The 15,519-nt window shown below is 43.4% G+C and overlaps 1 long non-coding RNA gene across 1 annotated transcript in view; it reads left to right on the forward strand.

The window, feature by feature from the left end:
• The window catches only part of LOC139034095 (uncharacterized), a 64,641-nt gene that overhangs the window by 42,119 nt on the left and 7,003 nt on the right, over window positions 1-15,519 (forward strand). The window lies entirely within an intron of this gene.

A 15,519-nucleotide genomic window follows, 5' to 3' on the forward strand; every position in this document is an offset into this window, starting at 1 on the left:
CTTTGTTAATTTGATTAATATGTGTCTTGGGGTGTTTTGCCTTGGGTTTATCCTATTTGGGACTCTCTGGGGTTCTTGGATTTGGGAGGCTATTTCCTTCCCCATTTTAGGGAAGTTTTCAACTATTATCTCCTCAAGTATTTTCTCATGGCCTTTCTTTTTGTCTTCTTCTGGGACTCCTATGATTCAAATGTTGGGGCATTTGACATTGTCCCAGAGGTCTCTGAGGTTGTCCTCATTTCTTTTAATTCTTTTTTCTTTTTTCCTCTCTGCTTCATTTATTTCCACCATTCTATCTTCCACCTCACTTATCCTATCTTCTGCCTCAGTTATTCTACTGTTGGTTCCCTCCAGAGTGTTTTTTATCTCAGTTATTGCATTATTCATTGTTGGTTGACTTTTTTTATTTCTTCTAGATCCTTGTTAAACATTTCTTGCATCTTCTCAGTCCTTGTCTCCAGACTATTTTTCTGTAACTCCATTTTGTTTTCAAGATTTTGGATCATTTTTACTATCATTATTCTGAATTCTTTTCAGGTAGACTCCCTATCTCCTTCTCTTTTGTTTGGTTTGGTGGGCATTTATCATGTTCCTTTACCTGCTGAGTATTTCTCTGCCTTTTCATCTTGTTTAGATTGCTGTGTTTGGGGTGGCCTTTCTGTATTCTGGCAGTTTGTGGTTCCTCTTTATTGTGGAGGTTCCTCCCTGTGGGTGGGGTTGGACGAGTGGCTTGTCAAGGTTTCCTGGTTAGGGAAGCTTGCGTCGGTGTTCTGGTGGGTGGAGCTGGATTTCTTCTCTCTGGAGTGCAATGAAGTGTCCAGTAGTGAGTTTTGAGGTGTCTGTGGGTTTGGTGTGACTTTGGGCAGCCTGTATATTAAAGCTCAGGGCTATGTTCCTGCGTTGCTGGAGAATTTGCGTGGTATGTTTTGCTCTGGAACTTTTTGGCTTTTGGGTGGTGCTTGGTTTCAGTGTAGGTATGGAGGCTTTTGAATGAGCTCTTACCGATGAATGTTCCCTGGAGTCAGGAGTTCTCTGGTGTTCGCAGGTTTTGGACTTAAGCCTCTTGCCTCTGGTTTTCAGTCTTATTCTTACAGTAGCCTCAAGACTTCTCCATCCATACAGCACTGATGATAAAACATCTAGGTTAATGGAGAAAAGATTCTCCACAGTGAGGGACACCCAGAGAGGTTCACAGAGTTACATGGAGAAGAGAAGAGGGAGGAGGGAGATAGAGGTGACCAGGAGGAGAAGAGGGGGAATCAAAAGGAAAGAGACAGATCTAGCCAGTAATCAGTTCCCTAAGTGTTCTCCACAGCCTGGAGCACCCAAAGAGATTCACAGAGCTGGGTAGAGAAGAGAAGGGGGAGGGAGAAGATAGAGGTGACCTAGGGGAGAAAAAGGAGAGTCAAAAGAGGGAGAGAGCAATCAAGCCAGTAATCACACTCTTAAGTAAAAATGGATACTGAAGATTGGATTCTTAAAGGTACAAAATTGATAACAAATACCAAAAAGCAAAGATTAAAAATCTAGAGTAGAGGTTAGACTCTCAAAAATACAATATTAAAAAAAAAACAAAATCACAAAAATTATAAAAAATATATATGAAATTTGCTTTAAAAATAGGGTCTTTTAAAAACAAGGTAATAGTAGGTTATAAAAATGAAAGTTAAAGGGGTAATAAAGGACTTAAAAAAATAAAAAGTCTAAAAATGTTAATAGTAAAAATATGTCTAGGAATTTCTCTGGAGCTGTTTCGGGCAGTGTGGGGTCAGTTCAGTTTCAGATAGTTCCTTGTTCCAGCTTATACTTCTCAAGGTCTATAGGCCCCTTCCAATGTAGTTGGTGCTAACTACAGGGTTTTAATCTGTTGCACCTGTCACTTCCAAAGAGGTTCCCTCTGTTTATTTTGGCTTCTGTTTGCTGGTCTCTTCAGTGTCTAATTTCTGCCCTGACACAAGGGGGCGAAGGTGGTCACTTATTTAGGCTCACTTGTTCAGCCGTGCTGTGGGGAGGGGGGGAACACTGCAGACAAACGTCACTGGTGTGTGTGGGGAGTGCTCGCAGTGTCTGGGCCACACTGGGTTTGCCCCCGCTCACAGCGTGTGTGCTTTCCCGGTCTACACTGCTCAGGCTCCAGGTTGCTCTGCAGGGGAACTGTCTAAAGCGGGCCCTGGGTTGCGTGCACTTCCCAGGTCTAAGCCGCTCAGGTTCAGGTTCTTGGGTACTCCACAAAGGCACAGACTTGGTTGGGCCTGCGTTTTGTGCCCTTCCCAGGTCCAAGCAGCTCAGGCGACCAGGTGCTTGACGAGCACACACTCCCCAGGTGGGCGGTGCATCTTTCACCTCCCCGGTCCCGGCCGCTCGGTTTCCTGTGTGGCAGCGGAGACGCCGTCTCAGGCGTGCCGTGTGTCTCCTCTGGGGTGCTGACCTCTGGCCGTGACCCTCCTGACGGATGTCAACCATCCAGGATCCCAGGAAGACTTGGTTAGCAACTGGGAGCCCGCTCGCAGTTTGGTAGAGGATGCCGTCTCTGGGGCCGAGATTGCCCCTTTCCGGCTCTGGCTGTCGCCCGCCTGCCTCCCTGCCTCTGGTGGGGATGGGCCAGTCCACAGCCGGCTAGCTCTCCTCTGGTATTCGCTCAGTCCTTTGTTCTGTGAGTGGCCTGGCAGTGCCTTAGGTTAGAGCTTTTCACGGGAAAGTTCTCTCTCTCTCTTTTTTTTTCTCTCTCTCTGGCTATCCCACAGTTTGGGTTGCTATCTCACGTTAGCTCCCTCAGATTGTTCTCAGGGCATTCAGGCCCAGTCGATACCCCAAGCAATGCAGCCCTCACCTCCCCGTTCAGCCTCCACTTGTTGGCGGTGTATTCGGATTCGAGCGTCTGGGCTACTTCTCTCTGGGAGTTGCCGTTAGGCATGTAATCTGTGGGTTTTATTTATTTATTTTTTTTCCTCCCAGTTATGTTGCCCTCTGAGATTCCAAAACTCCCCACAGACCGTGCCGGTGAGAGGGTTTCCTGGTGTTTGGAAACTTCTCCTCTTTCACGACTCCCTCCCCAGGACGGGTCTCTGTCCCTAACTCTTTTGTCTCTCTTTTTATCTTTTATATTTTGTCCTACCTCCTTTTGAAGACAATGGGCTGCCTTTCTGGGTGCCTGGTGTCCTCTGCCAGTGTTCAGAAGTTGTTTTGTGGAATTTGCTCAGCGTTCAAATGATCTTTCGATGAATTTGTGGGGAGAAAGTGGGTTCCCCATCCTATTCTTCACCATCTTAGGACTGCTCCCCCTGGATTTTTTTAAGACAATTAAAAAAAAAAAGAAACATGAGATATCTCACGTTTGGGAATATCATTAATGTTGAAATGATAGTATTTTGGATATATTGGCTTAAGTATATTATATTGCTGATATGTTTTAAAAATATATTATTTATTTATTTATTTGGCTGCACTGGTCTTAGTTGCAGCATGTGGGATCTATTTCCCTGACCAGGGATTGAACCCAGGATCCTGCATTAATTGGTCAGAGTCTTAGTCACTGGACCACCAGGGAAGTCCCTATTACTAATGTTAATTTAAAATTTCTTTTAACCTTTTAGTGCACCTACCAGAAAGTTTAAAACTGCATTTGTAACTTCCATTCTATTTTTATTAGACAGTTCTATTCTAAATATCTTTGTGTTACTGACTTTGATCTTACTCTGTAAGAATCTCATCTTTTGAGGTTGACTGGTATTCTTATGGACCAGGATATGTCTGTCTTGAACATATTTGATATGTACCTGAAAAGATTGCTTGTTTTGTGGTTATTTGACATCATGTCTTGTAAATGTCAGTTAGGTCAAGTTGGCTAGTAGTATTGTTCACATCTTTTATATTGTTACTGAAATACTTTTTAAAATCCTCTTGTTCTATCAGTCTTTGAGAAAGAGGTGTTGTGTATTTGTATGTGTCTCCCTTTATGTCTATTTATTTTTGTTTCTGGTATTTTGAAATTTTGTTATAAGATGCTGTGAATAAAAAAATGCCACCTGCCATATCAGTATGGATATTGATATGCAATATCAAAGGATATTGCAGCCAACCACTTCAGCCATTCTGGAAGGTGAGCCACGAGGAAACTCAGGATGGAGTCAAATGGGCTGCCAGTTGCCCAGTCCTCAGCTGATGCAGTTCCTTCCCCACAAAGGTGCACCCTGAGGAGACCCAGGAGGAGAAAGCACAGGATATTGGCCCTAAAATTTGAGGTGCATATTCAAAGGAAGGATTTCAGACTTTTGCATCTTCTGATATATAGAAAAGAGCTAAATTCATTAACTTGAGATATGAGGTCTTCCTTAATGAACAATAATCTCTTGATACTCTGACTACCTGATTTTTGTTGCAAAAACTCCTATATATCCTGGCTCCTCTTCAGAGCAGTCTCTCACAGCTAGCTGTGAAGCTGTCTTTTGAACTTTTCTGAAGTCCTCAGAAAGTAAAACAAATAAAACATTATTCTCAGCTTTTAAGCTGTTTAAGCTGTTTATGTGTTTTAGTTGACAGGAAATACATGCTAAGGGCTGCTACGTCTTACTGATAAATTGCTACCTTATCATTATGAAATACCTGACTTTAGTTATACTCGTTGCTTTGGAGTATAAGTACAGTGACAGTTTCCTTATGCTTATAGTTTACATTTATATCTTTTCCATTCATTTACTTTCAATCTATTTATTACTGCATCTCAGTTCTCTACCATTCTCTGCTCAGTTCTCAGCACTCAGCCGGGTGTCCTACATTTCAATTCCTGAACTAACTGTCTGGAGCTGGCACAGGTCCCACAGCTTAAAGGGAAAGTCCCTAACAAGACAGCCCTATTTCAGAAAATAACTACAAGTGGAGTATTGCACCTCTGTCCTACTTGGCTACAAATTTGGGACATCCCCTGGCTCCACCCCCATTTTAGTTTTAGTGATTTCATAGAACAAGTGAAAGAAATCACCAAAAGCTCTGTACTTAGACTACTGCTACATTACAAGGATACAACTCAGGAACAGCCAACAGGAGGAGATAGATCAGTTCAGTTCAGTCACTCAGTTGTGTTTGACTCTTTGTGACCCCATGGACTGCAGCACACCAGGCCTCCCTGTCCATCACCAAATCCCAGAGTTTAGTCAAACTCATGTCCATTTAGTCGGTGATGCCATCCAACCATCTCATCCTCTGTCACCCCCTTCTCCTCCTGCCTTCAATCTTTCCCAGCACCAGGGTCTTTTCCAGTGAGTCAGTTCTTCGCATCAGGTGGCCAAAGTATTGGAGCTTTAGCTTCAGCATCAGTCCTTCCAATGAATATTCAGGTTGATTTCCTTTAGGATTGACTGGTTGGATCTCCTTGCTGTCCAAGGGACTCTCAAGAGTCTTCAACACCACAGATCAAAAGCGTCTATTCTTTGGTGCTCAGCTTTCCTTATAGTCCATCTCTCACATCCTTACATGACTACTGGAAAGACCGTAACTTTGACTAGATGGACCTTTGTTGGCAAAGTAATGTCTCTGCTTTTTAATATGCTGTCTAGGTTGGTCATAGCTTTTCTTCCAAGGAGCAAGCATCTTTTAATTTCATGGCTGCAGTCACCATCTGCAGTGATTTTGGAGCCCCCCAAAATAAAGTCTCTCACTGTTTCCATTGTTTCCCCATCTATTTGCCATGAAGTGATGGGACTGGATGCCATGATCTTCATTTTTTGAATGTTGAGTTTTAAGCTTTTTCACTCTCCTCTTTCACTCTCATCAAGAAACTCTTTAGTTCTTCTTCACTTTCTGCCATAAGGGTCATGTCATCTGCACATCTGGGGTTATTGATATTTCTCCTGGCAATCTTAATTCCAGCTTGTGCTTCATCCAACCTGGCATTTCGCATGATGTACTCTGCATAGAAGTTAAATAAGCAGGGTGACAATATACAGCCTTGACGTACTCCTTTCCCAATTTGGAACCAGTCTGTTGTTCCATGTCCCAGTTCTAACTGTTGCTTCTTGACCTGCATACAGATTTCTCAGGAGGCAGGTCAGGTGGTCTGGTATTCCCATCTCTTTAAGAATTTCCCACAGTTTGTTGTGATCCACACAGTCAAAGGCTTTGGCATAGTCAATAAAGCAGAAGTAGATGTTTTTTCTGGAACTCTCTTGCTTTTTTTTGATGATCCAACAGATGTTGACAATTTGATCTCTGTTCCTCTGCCTTTTCTAAATCCAGCTTGAACATCTGGAAGTTCATGGTTCATGTACTGTTGAAGCCTGGCTTGGAGAACTTTGAGCATTACTTTGCTAGCGTGTGAGATGAGTGCAATTGTGTGGTAGTTTGAACATTCTTTGGCATTGCCTTTCTTTGGGATTGGAATGAAAACTGACTTTTCCAGTCCTGTGGCCACTGCTGAGTTTTCCAAATTTGCTGGCATATTGAGTGCAGCACTTTCACAGCATCATCTTTTAGGATTTGAAATAGCTCAACTGGAATTCTATCACCTCCACTAGCTTTGTAGTGATGCTTCCTAAGGCCCACTTGACTTCATATTCCTGGATGTGACTCTAGGTGAGTGATCACACCACCGTGGTTATCTGGGTCATGAAGATCTTTTTTGTATAGTTCCTCTGTGTATTCTTGCTACCTCCTCTTAATATCTTCTGCTTCTGTTAGGTCCTTTCCTTGTTTCTGTCCTTTATTGTGCCCATCTTTGCATGATGTGTTCCCATGGTGTCTCTAATTTTCTTGAAGAGATCTCTAGTCTTTCCCATTCTATTGTTGTCCTCTATTTCTTTCATTGATCACTGAGGAAGGCTTTCTTATCTCTCCTTGCTATTCTTTGGAATTCTGCATTCAGATGGGTATATCTTTCCTTTTCTCCTTTGCCTTTCATTTCTCTTCTTTTCTCAGCTATTTGTAAGGTTTCCTCAGACAACCATTTTGCCTTTTTGCACTTCTTTTTCTTGGGGATGGTTTTGATCACCACCTCCTGTACAATGTCACGAACCTCCATCCATAGTTCTTCAGGCACTCTGTCTATCAGATCTAATCCCTTGAATCTATTTGTCATGTCCACTGTATAATCATAAAGGATTTGATTTAGGTCATACCTGAATGATCACCAACAAAGGTCCATCTAGTCAAGGCTATGGTTTTTCCAGTGGTCATGTATGGATGTGAGAGTTGGACTGTGAAGAAAGCTGAGCACCAAAGAATTGATGCTTTTGAACTGTGGTGTTGGAGAAGACTCTTGAGAGTCCCTTGGACTGCAAGGAGATCCAACCAGTCCATTCTAAAGGAGATCAGTCCTGGGTGTTCATTGGAAGGACTGATGCTGAAGCTGAAACTCCAATACTTTGGCCACCTCATGCGAAGAGTTGACTCATTGGAAAATACCCTGCTGCTGGGAGGGATTGGGGGCAGGAGGAGAAGGGGACGACAGAGGATGAGATGGCTAAGTGGCATCACCGACCCGATGGACATGAGTTTGAGTAAACTCCAGGAGTTGGCGATGGACAGGGAGGCCTGGCGTGCTGCGATTCATGGGGTCGCAAAGAGTCGAACACGACTGAATGATTGAACTGAATTGAACTGAATGGTCTAGTGGTTTTCCCCACTTTCTTAAATTTAAGTCTGAATTTGGCAATAAGGAGTTCATGATCTGAGCCACATCAACTCCCTGTCTTGTTTTTGCTGACTGTATAGAGCTTCTCCATCTTGGCTGCAAAGAATATAATCAATCTGATTTTGGTATTGACCATCTGGTGATGTCCATGTGTAGAGTCTTCTCTTGTGTTGTTGGAAGAGGGTATTTGCTATGACCAGTGCATTCTCTTGGCAAAACTCTATTAGCCTTTGCCCTGCTTCATTTTGTACTCCAAGGCCAAATTTGCCTGTTACTCCAAGTATCTCTTGACTTCCTACTTTTGCATTCCAGTCCCCTGTAATGAAAAGGACATCTTTTGGGGTGTTAGTTCTAGAAGGTCTTGTAGATCTTCACAGAACCATTCAACTTCAGCTTCTTCAGCATTACTGATCAGGGCATAGACTTGGATTACCGTGATATTGAATGGTTTGCCTTGGAAATGAACAGAGATCATTCTGTCGTTTTTGAGATTGCATCCAAGTACTGCATTTTGGACTCTTTTTTTTTTTTTTGACTATGATGGCTACTCCATTTCTTCTAAGGGATTCTTGCCCACAGTAGTAGATATAATGGTCATCTGAGTTAAATTCACCCATTTCAGTCCATTTTAGTTCACTGATTCCTAAAATGTTGATGTTCACTCTTGCTGTCTCCTATTTGACCACTTCCAATTTGCATTGATTCATGGACCTAACATTCCATCACTTCATGGGAAATAGATGGGGAAACAGTGGAAACAGTGGCAGACTTTATTTTTGGGGGCTCCAAAATCACTGCAGATGGTGACTGCAGCCATGATATTAAAAGATGCTTATACCTTGGAAAGAAAGTTATGACCAACCTGGATAGCATATTTAAAAGCAGAGACATTACTTTGCCAACAAAGGTCCGTCTAGTCAAGGCTATGGTTTTTCCAGTAGTCATGTATGGATATGAGAGTTGGACGGTGAAGAAAGCTGAGTGCTGAAGAATTGATACTTTTGAACTGTGGTGTTGAAGAAGACTCTTGAGAGTCCCTTGGGCTGCAAGAAGATCCAACCAGTCCATCCTAAAGGAGATCAGGCCTGGGTGATCATTGGAAGGACAGAAGTTGAAGCTGAAACTTCAATACTTTGGCCACCTCATGTGAAGATTTGACTCATTGGAAAAGACCCTAATGCTTGGAAGGATTGGGGGCAGGAGGAGAAGGGGATGACAGAGGATGAAGTGGCTGGATGGCATCACTGACTCGATGGACATGGGTTTGGGTAAACTACAGGAGTTGGTGATGGACAGGGAGCCTGGCATGCTGCGATTCATGGGGTTGCAAAGAGTTGGACATGACTGAGTGACAGAACTGAACTGAACATTCCAGGTTCCTATGCAATATTGTTCTTTACAGCATCAGACTTTACTTCCATCACCAGTCACATCCACAACTGGGTGTTGTTTTTGCTTTGGTTCTGTCTCTTGCCGGGAACCAACACATGAGACCCTACCCATGACATGGCCATGAGGGAGAAAACCTGAAGGGCAAGGCAGATCAGGCTTTCAGGAGTTTCAAAAAGGCCAGCTCACGAGATCCCACCCATGACAAGGTCATGAGGAGAAAGCCTGACAGGCATGGCAAATCAGGTTTTCAGGGATTTCGAAAAGCTGCCCCCAGCACTCACCTTAAAGATGATATCTGTCTTTCTGATGCCTGCCTCAATAGACTACTCCCTAATTTCTGTGACACAGGCAAAAGGCCTTCCCCGATCTCTTCCCAAATAAGAATCAATTTAGAACTTTAATCAATAAGTTTCCCAGGTGGTGGTATTTTATGAGATTATCCAGGGTGAAAGGAGTGTTTTAATTTAAACTCCTTTGCTGGTAGTTTGTTAGCCAAATGCATTTATGCCCTTGGTACTAATATGCATGATTGCTTATAATATCCTAATCATAAAATAGCATAAAGAACCTGATTATATAAAAGCCCTAACAGACATAGCGACTTTTTAAGGGATAAAGAAGTCCTATTAGAAAACATAAGAAAAATTATTCTATAGGTGGTTATTGGGTTGAGATTTGCTTGCTGTGTTTTGCTTGCTGTGTTTTTGCTTTTAATGTGCTAAGGTTGTGTTATAGAAACCATTGTTAATATAGTTAAAGATCTAGAGAAATAAGGACTTAGCCCTAGTGTGGTAACAATGAGATGGTTGTTAATTGTCAGCCAGGAGTGCTCGGCAGAAGCTGCCTCACCAAAGTCGCAGAGTCAGTATGGGGTAAACTTCTTAGATAAACGCAACTGATAACTTTTGCAGAAGGATTAATTATTGTATTAACAAAGATATAATTCTGCTCTGTACTATTGCCCTATGAGACTGCTACCTTTCAGTTAAGGTCACCATAAAAATGGAAAATAGGTTTACATTCACCTGACCTGCATAAAATGTTAATAGCCCCAAGGCCAGAAGATCATGTGCTAAGAATTACTATAGAATTAGAAAGCAAAAAACATCCTGCTTTTCCTAAAAAACAAAATGATGTAATACTAATCCTGTGTAATCATGAGTAAGCATCTTGTACCTTGAAAACGTTCTGAGAAAGGGTATAAAACCTGTTGTCAAAAAGTAAAACACAGACTTGGCCCTATCAAGGCTGGTCTCACGTGTCTTCTCTCTCTGTCTCTTCATTCTTTCTGGAGTTATTTCTTCACTGATCTCCAGTAGCATATTGGGCACCTGCCAACCTGGGGAGTTCATCTTTCAGTATCATATCTTTTTGCCTTTTCGTGTTGTTCATGGGGTTCTCAATGCAAGAATACTGAAGTGTTTTGCCATTCCATTCTCCAGTGGGCCATGTTTTGTCAGAACTTTCCACCATGATCTGTCCATCTTGGGTAGCCCTACATGGCATAACTCATAGTTTCATTGAGTTATACAAGGCTTTGGTCCATGTGATCAGTTTGGTTCATTTTCTGTGATTGTGGTTTTCATTCTGTCTGCCTTCTGATGGATAAGGATAAGAGGCTTATGGAAGCTTCCTGATGGGAGAGACTGACTGAAGGGGAAACTGGGTCTTGTTCTGATGGGTGGGGCCATGCTCAGTAAATCTTTAATCCAATTTTCTGTTGATGGGCAGGGCTGTGTTCCTTCCCTGTTGTTTGACCTGAGGCCAAACTATGGTGGAGGTAATGAAGATAATGGGACCTCCTTCAAAAGGTCCCATGCATGCACTGCTGCACTCAGTGCCCCCAACCCTGCAGCAGGCCACCGCCGACCCACGCCTCCACCAGAGACTCCTGGACACTCACGGGCAAGTCTGGGTCAGTCTCTTGTGGGGTCACTGCTCCTTTCTCCTGGGTCCTGGTGCACACAAGGGTCTGTTCATGCCTCCCAAGAGTCTGTTTCCCCAGTCCTGTGTAAGTTCTGGTGGCTCTATGGTGGGGTTAATGGTGACCTCCTCCAAGAGGGCTTATGCCATACCCAGGTCTGCTGCACCCAGAGCCCCTGCCCCTGCGGCAGGCCACTGCTGACCTGTACCTTCGCAGGAGACACTCAAACACAGTTCTGTCTCTGTCTCTGTGGGGTCTCTGGGTCCTGGTGCACACAAGGTTTGTTTGAGCCCTCTGAGCGTCTCTGGCAGGTATGGGGTTTGATTCTAAATGCAATTTCACCCCTCCTACCATCTTGCTGGGGCTTCTCCTTTGCCCTTGGATGTGGGGTATCTTTTTTTGGTGGGATCCAACATTCTCCAGTTGATGGTTGTTCAGCAGCAAGTTGTAGTTTTGGAGTTCTCACAGGAGAAGATGAGTGCACATCCTTCTACTCTGCCATTTTCCAGGTTAGGCAGCAGACACCACTGCTCTTTAGTCTGATAAATTGTCAGCACTCAGATTCAGGGAAAATGGCAACCCACTCCAGTATTCTTGGCCTGGAGAATTCCATGGATGGAGGAGCCTGGTGGGCTACAGTCCATGGAGTCGCAAAGAGTTGGACTTGACTGAGCACTAACTAAAGTCTGTTCCATATGCTTGAGGGAAAAACAACTGGTGATCATTAATCTTAAGCCCATACATCTGGTCCATGGTAAAATGGCCAGAGGGCATGAAAAAGATGGTGACTTAATCCAAGGATCAAGAGAAGCCATAAAGATGTTAAGTATCTTGACCTTTAAATTGATTGGTTAGAAATAATGTGATTTAAGGAAGGATATAAAAACTGCTGTAAGTCCCACCTTGGGGGACTCTTTACCCCCTCTCAGTGTCTATGCTGAGAGCTTTGTACTTTCCTCCTCTTTAATAAATCCTATTCGCTTGCTACTGTGAGTGTTTGCATGTTCGTGGATTCCATTCTTGGCTCCATGGACAAGAACTCAGATTCCCATCTCACTAGTTTGTTGTTGTTGTTCAGCTGCTTAGTCATGTTTGACTCCTTGTGACCACATGGACTGTAGGCAACCAGGCTCCTCTGTCCATGGAATTCTCCAGGCAGGAATATGGCAGTGGGTTGCCATTTCCTTCTCCAGAGGATCTTCCTAACCCAGGGATTGAAATTGGGTTTCCTGCATTAGCAGGCATATTCTATACTACAGAACTCCCAGGAAAGCCCACAAACTGAGGTTTGTGGAGCTTAGGGGAAGGTGAATGACAATAAGACAAACGTGAGATCATTCGACCCAGAAGCAACTACACTCCAGGCTTCTTCATGGGACATATGTTCAGGAAATGGTGGAGCTGGCATGTTCTGAGATAATTGATCTTCAAGGGGGATGCCTTTCCTTCTGACTGAAGAATACTTCCTGGACGTCTGTTCGTGCAAGTTGTTGATGGTTGACTCTTGTTTTCCTTCGCCTTCCTTTCACCTTCGTTCCTAAATGAGAGTGGAGACTTGGGCCCTCTGATGTCAAAATGTCACTGAGTGGACACTCCCACCTGCTCAGTTGGAGAGTCAGTGGTCTTTTTTTTTTTTTTTTTTGGCCATGCTGTGTGGCATGCAGGATCTTAGTTCTACCCATCAGGGATGGAACTCATGCCCCCTGCAGTGGAAGTGCAGAGTCTTAACCACTGGACTGCCAGGGAAGTCCCCTATTTTTATAACTTTTTAGCTTTTGATGAGTAATGTAGCTCATTCATTTACTCTTCCAGATTTTCTCACTCATTGCTAGTATAATCCTCTTAAGTTTTAAACCTCTAGATACTGCCTCCAAAAGTTGGGGCTGCTTTGACAAAATACCACAGACTTTGTTTTGTAAATCACATCTCAGCTCCCAGCCACCCTGATACCTGCCTGCTTGTTCTACTGATTACTCACAGAAGAGCTGGGAGTCTCACTCTGAGTACACACGTTTCTTGCCCTTATCATCAACTTTCCTTTAATGGTTTTCTGGCCATTTAACAGATGTATACAAACTTAGAATTCTGCACCTTCTTGCAACTATTAATTGTAACTTTTATCACTTCAAAGTAAACCTCTTTATTGCAATGAATGCTTAATATTCTCTCATCTGTTGGTAATAAGTACATATGAGATGTCTTTTCATTGGCGAGTTCATGGTTTACCATGTTCCATGTGGTCTTATGGTTTAGGTGTGTTTCTGAGAATTGCATATATTAGATATTTAAGAAACTAGTCAGATAAGCTTTGTCCTATGACTTGAACATGAAATCCATTGAAAATAAAATCACAGTGATACATTTGAGTTTAATTTTACCATATTATACAAGTTTTATGACCCATCTCTGATGAATCTTTATTCCTTTCTTCTCTCTCTTTTTTTTTTTTTCCTTTTTTAATGCCATCTTTCTTGGTCCTTTTGAATCTATTTTATCGTTGGATTTCCCCTCTTTATTCATTTGGAAGTTGAAATCCTCCATTGACAGAGTGATTACCCCTAAAACATGGGAAATCCAAAGTCTAATGTCTCCACAGACACCTAAGCACTCAATACACTGACCTTGATTTACCTTGCTCAAGGTTAACCTTTTATTCATGAATTCAAATTCTCTAAATACATTTAAATTCCCCACAAGACAAGCTCATTAATCGTCTTACAGAATTCAGATTCACCAAATATTTAACATGATTTCCTCATTCCTGGGAGCATAACTGACCTTCCAAGTGGGATCCCTTTCCTTCTGGCTGAAGAATACTTCCTGGATGTCTCTTCGTGCAAGTTGCTGATGGTCAACTGTTGCTTTCCCTTGTCTTCCTTTCACCTTCATTCCTAAATGATATTTTTGCTGCATGTAGATTCTAAGGTTGTGTCATTTTTTTCCTTCTGGCTTCCACAGCTGCTGTCAAGAAGTCAGGTGTCAATCCCAGTGTCACTCCTTAGAAGGTGGCCTGTCTTTCTCTAGCCAATGACAAGACTTCCTTTTTGTCTTCAGTTTTCTACATCCTCATGAGTGTGTAGAGATTCATTTCTTTATCCTGTTTGTAATCTATAGGGCTGCTTGATCTTGAATAGGATATATTTTATCAGTTCTGAAAATGTCTAAACTATTATCAATTCAGTATTTGTACTCACAAATACTGGGCGTCTCACAAGTATCTGGGTATCTGCTTTGCTGCTTGGCATATTTCTTACCCTCTCTTCCACATTTTTTACTCTTTCTATTGTGGAGGCTCAGCTGGGGTGCTGAACAGACAAGTTACAACAGATATTTTACAGACCCCTCTGCTCCCTACTCAGGAGGGCAGGCAGCTGAACCACACCAGCAGGGAAAGCTGATTCTTCCAAACGGATGTCCGAGCATTCGGGAGGAGAAATACTTTCTGGCAGGCAAAGAAACAATAGGAAATGATCCACTTGTACATTCTTAAACTGCAGACTGTGTGAGTTAGAAGGTTGTGAATTCCAGGACTTCCCTGGCAGTCCAGTGGTTAAGACTCCATGCTTCCAATGCAGGAGGCATGGGTTGGATCCCTGGTCAGGGAGCTAAGATCCCAAACGCCACCATTCATGGCCAAAAAAAAAGGTTGCAAATTCAAACAAGTGGGACATACCCAACACTTTCTCAGGTACAATAGAAAAGAAAACATCAGAGCTCATTTCATGAAGTAAGGGGGATTACTGCTTTGCGGAGCCCTCATTTCAGTTACATGGAGATGTATTCACATAGTCTGTGCACACATGTGCTCTGGGTTGCCATGCAAAATATAGTGTTTTTATTCTGGGCCAGGGTAGAAATTATTTTTAAAGATTGAAAAATATGCCACTTGTCTCTCTATCCTTGGCAAGGTCCCATTTAACACCCCTATTATTTGATCCTGTTACATTTGTTTTAGCCACCACTAGGATGTTGGACAGGCTCTTTCCACATGAGACATCTGAACACTGCGGCTGTAAGCAGAGTCACTCCACTCACAGTTGACCTGCTGGCCTGACCCCTCAGGGTCCATGGCCCTGTGCTGTGCCCCCAGTGACCAGCAGAGCAGTTAGGTTTCTGCAGGCCTGAGCCATGAAGAAGCTTCCGTGTCGTGTTCCTGGCTCTTCCTTGTCCCCATCCCAGCTCTGCCCTCTTCTCACCACTTATCAAGAGATGTCCTCCATCCCATGTGGGCCTGGGCCAGTAGGCTGGGGGCTTGGAGTCACAGGAGGGCAGACAGGGAACCATGGACCAACACTACCCACCTTGGTCAGGCACGAGGACAGCCACTTACACGAGCTGTGTCACAACAAGAGGTCCTGATGAGGAGCAAGGTGCTGTCACCAAACAGCAGGAGAATTCAGGAGGGGAGACGGCCAACCTCCTAGAGTCCATCCTGGTGTCCACCTTGGCTGAGAGACACACGTGCCACCAGGAAGGGTCCTAGCACATCAAGTATGGGACAAACAGGCTGCCGGCCAGAAACAGCTCAGGAACTAACGCCATCGGACTGCGAGCCATGTGGCAGAGCAGTGCCCCTGGG

Source organism: Odocoileus virginianus, unplaced genomic scaffold (assembly GCF_023699985.2).
Source record: "Odocoileus virginianus isolate 20LAN1187 ecotype Illinois unplaced genomic scaffold, Ovbor_1.2 Unplaced_Contig_23, whole genome shotgun sequence".
NCBI lineage: Eukaryota > Metazoa > Chordata > Mammalia > Artiodactyla > Cervidae > Odocoileus > Odocoileus virginianus.